Raw genomic sequence first — 7,442 nt, forward strand, 5'->3', positions numbered from 1 at the left:
ATATATTTTACCTTCAATCTCTTACATATCCCATTTATGGTTACACACAGTTAAATGTGTGAAATTTAAAGGAGGGTTCTGATACACATCCAAATTTTATTTTTCTTGATTAAAAAGGCAACACAGTTTCTATCATTTCACTTATTTAATCTTTTTATGTAAAACCAACAGCCCCAAATTCCATATAGAATGCACTGCTCTTCATTCACACTTCATATATAGGCATTATTGAGAAATGAGGTTTACGTGATTAAACTTTCCAGGTCATTCAACTGGGCTCCACATTCATGCTTTTGTTGAGCAAGCACAGAGGACCTTGGGCAGAGTAAATTAGACCTCAAAATCTTATAACCAGAGGGGCAGGGGTTGTGGTGGGCCTGCCTCGCACAGACTTTAATAACAATAATACAATGCGCTAAGAACTATGATGTAAGTATGCACTAAGTGATGTGGAAATATGAATGAAGGAAATTAATTCTTTATGTGGTTGAGTGAGAGACCTCAAGGGAGGGCTGTAATAGCTTGCCTTAAAGTTTTGCCTTTCAAGAATAGTAGGAACTTTCTATGGGCTACAGACAAAGGCGGGGGATGGGGATTCTTAATGTTAAATAAATATATAACAAATTAAACAATACTGTACAAATAAAATGATCAACAGCAGGATAGTAATGTTTGTGCATTTACTAACCACTTAACCATGTATCTAGTGCTGTGCTAACGTACTACATTTAAATTAAACTTTCACAAATAGATATTTATATATTCCTCAATGAAAATGAGCTTTGTAAGAGTCAACAGTTTTCTAATGCTCTACCATGAATACACATTTCTGTACTCCATTGTAGAAACAACTTAAGCTTGACTACTCAATATCATTAGTCACCTTTACTCCTTGGACATATTTAGTTAACCTGTCACTATCAGCTTTATATTTACACCATCTCGCCCTTCTTGCTCCTCTAAAATTTGCAGATTTTTTTGTGGACATTCTTCCAGATGTATGCTGACAATTTATACCCAAGAAAATTTCCTGGTCTCTTGAGAGCAGCATGAAACTCAGATCATAGTATGTTGACTCTAATAGCACTGAAACACAGCTTACATTTCTTGGGCGTACTGTGATAGGTGTACAATTCTATCAGTAGTTCTCAAGCGGATCCCCATGAAACCCAGAGAACATTTATTAGTATTCGAAGGTATTTTGGATTGTCACATTGGTTGGAATGGGGTGGGATGTGTGTGTATACTACTGGCATCTAATGTGTGGATATGCTGAAGTTGTATAATGGATCTTGATAGGATCCTAATAGGAAATGTTCAGGGTGTCTCCACAACCAACAAATGGCCAGAACCCAAATAACTCATATTCCCACAGTGGAGAAGTCCTGTTCTATTAGATTTAAACTCAAAATTTAAAAAAGAGGAATAATTTGTTTCATAAAACTAAATATCTGTTGATTTTTTTTGATTGTTTCACAGTTTGATCATAAGATGCAAAGTACAAAGAAGCTCTTGTCACACTGGGTATATTGCTCGTCTATTGGGGTGTACAAAAATAATTGGAATATGTATCCAATAAATTTATTTCCTGTTTATTATTGAATGAAATGCAATGAACTTCTGCATGTCTATTTGGTGGGGCATGTTTAGATTCCTCTGTAGAGTGAAATATGGAAAGATGTAATACTTGAAAATTTGCTAAGTATTAAAAATGTGTTGATAACTTAAAATTTTCTGCAATGAAAAAACGATTTTCTCAATAAGGATTCAGCTCTTTTTGTTTGTACTATACTTTTCATTTAATTTCAGCTAATATTACTAGCTGAAAAAGTTCTTATCTGAACTTTTGAAATACAACATAGAATCAGGTGTTCTGGAAAACAGATACTCATGAAGATTATAGAATTTTGTTTATTATATTTCATGTGTATGAGTTTATTGCCTGCATGTATGTAAGCACATCCATGTCATGCAATGCCTGTAGAGGTCAGAGAGGGAACTGGATTTCTTGGAACTGGAGTTACAGATGGTAGCCATCATCTGGGTCCTGGGAAGCAAACCCGGGTCCTCTGCAAAAGCAGGCAGTGCTCTTAACCACTGAGCCAGCTCTCCAGTCCCAGATTTACAGAATTTTAAAATTCCATATTAGTTTCATTGTGAAAGAGAATCACCTGAAAACATCAATCTGGATAATTTCTCATTCTAATACTCTTAAAATTAACTCCAGAAATTTAATTTTTTCTTAGTCATATGTAATCAGAGGAATCATCCTCATTGTTCACTATTACTGATTATAGAAAAATATTACTTCCTTGTGCCTTTTAAATTAGGGGTTAAAGTCCATTATGGATTATGAATCAATATATTTTTCTAAAGTTTAGAGAAATGAATGAATTTACACATCTGAAACTTGTAAATACACATTTTAAATTAATTTTTCCAACAGTAATTTGTATAAATAATTTTAGGTCCTCTTCTATCAAACAACATTATACAATTTATTTACTGTGTACTTACATATAAATTTTGTTTTGGTAATAAAATAACAATGATAATAATATTCATGCTCCTTTTATTAGTGAACCATTTTGTCACATCAATAAACTTATGAGATAGAATTATTTTAAAATTCACTTCAATAAAAACTGGAGAGATGGCTCAGCAGTTAAGAGCACTGTCAGCTCTTGCAGAGGACCAAGGTTCTGTTCCCAGGACTTACATAGTGACTAACAACCATCCTTAACACTATTTCTGGGGATCCAATGCCCTCTTCTGGCCACTGTGGACATTGCATGAACAGGTGCACTTACATAAATGCAGACAAACACTCACACAATATAAATTAAAATAAATAAATAATAAATAAATGAATAAATCAAGAAATTTAGAAAAGTTACCTCAAATGATATATTGAAGCTTTTGAATACTAAGCAAAGCCTAAGTAGGGGAAAAATTTTGATGGGAAATATAAATTGGATATGTGTGTTAATATTATTTAAAAGCAAACAGGAAAAGTTATTAGCCACAGTTTATCATATACCCTTCATAAAACAGTACTACAAGAAATAAATGGGGATCCTGTCTACTGCATCTATGGCAAGGACAAAAGAGTGCACAAATAAAAGCAGTATAAATGTTATCATGATTTTTATATTCTTACCAAAATAAATGTGTTAGTATATTAGTAATCTACTGCCTCTTGCTAAGTGATTTAATTCATAAAGCAGTTTGTATTTGAACTTTATGGAGAAATGATTAAATATATATAGTCACTTTAGAAGATATTCAGTACTGCATGAAAAGTTATTTAAAATGATGTCTTTGAATATGAATTAAAATGCATCTTATGAGCAACATTATATAATTTTATTAATGAATAGCTCTCCACTTGATTTTGATTTTTTTGACACTTAAACCCCTCCAAATACTTGCTAATTTCCCTTTTTAATGTTTTCATTTTCTCATTCACCCCCCAATCAACTGCAATTGGCTTTCCGTGGCTTCAGTCAGCCAACCATCCGTTGACAGCGTTGTGCCATATTCTCCTCAGAACTCTACATTAGGGACTACTTTCTATTTCATACAGAAATCTTCCAGTTAAGGGAGTCTATTTCCTAAAGCTGCCATAACAAACTACTAAATACATATGAGCCAAAAATTTATTCTCTTTCAGTCAGGATGCTGGCAGGGCCATGAACTCTTGCAAAACTTTGAGGGCTGTCCTTTGCTTTTCCTAGAGTTTGGAAGACCACAGCATTGCTGAAATGTGAGGGCATAATTCCGTACTCTTTTTCCCATCATTACATAGCTAACTTAGTTCATGTCTTTGGCTCTCTTTCCCTCCTTTTCTAATAAAAGGAGCTTAGAAGGATAACAGTTTTATTAGATTAGGGCTCACTTAATTTTACTTTGATTTCAAAATATCTATATCCAAACACAAATACAGTCACAAGTACCAAGGACCAAGATTTTCAATATTTTTCAAATTTGTGTTGATTCTTTAAGAGTTTCATACAATGTATTTTTTATCATATTATAACCCCACCCCATATCTCCACTCTCATCTTACTAACCTCCAGCCTTCAGGCCATGTATTATGTTTCTTAAGTTGTATAGAGTATAATTTGTGTTCCCCAATGCTCTTGGACGTGGCTCTAGCCTGGTCAACCTACCTAGCAACATACACTTAAACAAAACTAACTCTCTCCCAGCAGCTATTAATTGCCAATAGATCCTCAATTGACTTGGCTCTTCTTGCTCATCTCTGCCATCCATGCTGGGGGTTTGCCTGACTTGTACATATGTGTGATGTAACAAGCACTACGGATTGATATCTATAATTTCCCTCTTGAGTCTGGAAAACAGCTTCCTTGTATTCATCCACTACCACTGGCTCTAACAATCGTTCCACCCCATCTTCTGCAATGATCTATGATCCCTGGAAACAGAGGGTGTGAGATAGGTGGCTCATCCATTTATGGATGATCTCTCCAGTCTCTTATTCTCTGCATGTTGACCAGTTGTGGGTCTATGTGTTACTTGCCAACTGAGATGAAAAGCAGCCTTCCTGGTGAGAGCTGAGAGATGCACTAATCTATGAGTATTGCAATAATTATTGGGAGTCAGTTTAATACTATGTCCATTTAGCAGGATAATTGTAGGAGGATCTCCCCTAAGGCCTGTAATCTGTCTAACCACAGGTTCTTGGCCCTGAAAACAGTGCCAGGTAGGGATTCCATCTTGTGAAGTGGGCCTTAATTCCAATCAGAAAGTGGTTAGTTACTCTCATAACATTTATGCCATTGTTATACTAATAGTCAATCTTGTCAGACCAGTTGTTATGGTAGCTCACAGAGTTCACATCTAGGTAAGGTTAATGATTACTTTTCTCTTCTGGTAGCATGCATAGCACCTTCCAACACTGCTAGAAAACAACTAGCAGTAATGAAGCTTGAAAGTCAGTATCAGTTTGATTTCTCCAGGTTTGTTCACAACTTGTGTGTGTAGTGTCATAGGTGATAGGTTTTACAATTAAGTTGTGGTGGAAAAGAAAGAACAATGGCAATAGCTAGAATTGTTTGAGGGTTTATGGGACAGCCCTGACCAACAAGACCAAAAGAAGGGTCCATTCCTGATTCTGGTAGGGGGATTGTTTGCCATTATAGGATAGCTCCATTTAAGGTCTTTTTATATGGTCTATGTACATATTGTAAGAAGCTTCTAAAATAACAAGCTTCCATTAACTTTTTCAAAAGGCCTCTAGTGTTGGTTATCTCTCCTCATAATCCTTTCTCTTCCCTGCCCTCCCATTCTCCACACAATTTAACCCTTCCTATTCCATTACTCTCCTTTCTCCCTTTTATATTAGTAATTCTATCTCCCCTTCCATAAGCCCTTCATGGCCTCTTACTAATTTCCTAATTTAAATGGATTTTTTATTTTAAACACATATACCTAAACATTCAAATCTAGCATTCATTTATGAGCTTGAACATGCAATATTCATGTTTCTGGCCTGGGTCATCTCAGGATGATTGTTTCCCATTCCACTTGCTTACCTGCAAATTTCATAATTTTATTTTTCTGATCAGGTGGATAATATCCCATTGTGTAAATGTACCATATTTAAACCATTCATTAGTTGATGAGCATTTAGGTTGTTTTCATTTCGTGACTGTTGTTAATAGAGCAGCAATGAACATGGTGAACATGGGTGAGCAGATATCTTTATACTAGGATATCGAGTTCTTTGGGTGTATGTACAAAGTGATGTGGCTGAGTTGGTGGGCTGCAGGTACAGCGACAGACTCTGTCATAGAAAATTAGGCTGGGAATCTTTGGGGGAAGGTGTGTGGTAGCAACGTCTGGCCCCCAAATGCTGATGTACACACATGCATGCTCATGTGCATATTCACATGCACACCCACTCACACATATACTACATACACAAAGTTTTCTCTGTTTTTTTTTTTTCAAGTGCTTCAGGGGGTGGTGCTGTGAGGTTTGTAGAGTCGACTGGGACAAACTTTTCATATTTCAAAAGGAGCAGACTTGAAAATCGGGTAATATTGAGAAATTTTCTAAGATATAGTTGACTTCTGTTCAAAAAGTGAGAGGTTTGGTTACTTAAAAGATTAAAGTCTCTGAGATTATCAAAGATCTCAAAACTAAAGACATATCTTTTAATTTATTCTATATATTTGGTGGCTTTCTCAAGTTAGGAAAGGAAAAATTTGATTAACATAATATGTACCTTGCTATGGTTAAAATAGTCCTTAAAATTCAAGTGGGCACTACATGAATCTTGTTTTGCACTGCCTGCTTATGATAAGTCTGCAGTTTGTCAATCTACATCCCGTATCAAGCCCCAAGTACCTGCAGCCTTTCCCTACAAAACACTTTCAGTGAAACATTTATAGTGCAGTATTGGTAGCTAGATGATTTACTTGATCATACTGATTTATTTTAGTTACTCTAGGTTAACGAGAGAAAGTTTAAATCAACCAAAAACTGAAGAAAGGAAGATGCAGTTTCTAAAATATAGACTGAGAGTTTTATTTTCACTTTTGCTAAAAATAATTCAATTTTCAAGTGACGTTTTTCTGAGTAAAAAGTTTCTGTTTATGGCTTTTTCAAAAAATATTTTCTATATATTTTGACACCTATGAAGTGACATTATATATGATATAGATAGGAAGAAAATGCAGTGAAATAGTATTTAATGTAGCTTATTACAGCATAGCTCCCATTTCCTCTACATATACTATTATCTTTAAAAGACTCAGAATAGAATAAAAGTTCATTTTTAAAAAGATACCAGTCCCGTGAATGGTGGTGCACCTCTTTGATCCCACCACTTGGGAGGCTGAGCCAGGCAACTCTTTATGAGATTGAGGCCAGCCTGGTTTACATAGCAAATTCCATGCCAGCTAGGGTTACAGGGATGCCCCATCTCAAAGAAAATGCCAATGTTTTTGATATTTACTTTGTGTTGTTTCCATGCTTTACAACTGTCCAATCTGAGTCCCAATTTCATTAATGGAAAAATGCCATCTTAAAGATTAAATGTCAAAAATCATCAGCATTTAGCTCAGAGACCCCTGATAGTAAGGAGATACATAAAATAATTCTATGTAACTCAACAAATATATGCTCATAAATTTAATACTACAATAAGATTCAAAATATCATTCACAAATGTTAATAACCATGACACCATCCACACTATACCAGGGCAAACATTCTGTTCACAACTATGACAGTGCACATAAACTCACAGAAGACATAAAGCAAGTTACAGTAGATTCTGCCTCTCCACTCATGGGATTTACCTCTTCACAAAGTGGTACACTCTAAAGTTTCCTTCCAGCCTTAAGAATCTATAAATGTATTTTACTAAAAATATAAAACAATTATTCCTAAACCTCTTCTTTCTTTCCTCC

The 7,442-nt window shown here is 35.1% G+C and overlaps 1 protein-coding gene across 1 annotated transcript in view; it reads left to right on the top strand.

The window, feature by feature from the left end:
* Window positions 1-7,442, top strand: part of Bmp5 (bone morphogenetic protein 5) — a 150,487-nt gene that overhangs the window by 80,296 nt on the left and 62,749 nt on the right. The window lies entirely within an intron of this gene.

Source organism: Nannospalax galili, unplaced genomic scaffold, assembly GCF_000622305.1.
Source record: "Nannospalax galili isolate Female #2095 unplaced genomic scaffold, S.galili_v1.0 scaffold522, whole genome shotgun sequence".
NCBI classification, from domain to species: Eukaryota; Metazoa; Chordata; class Mammalia; order Rodentia; family Spalacidae; genus Nannospalax; species Nannospalax galili.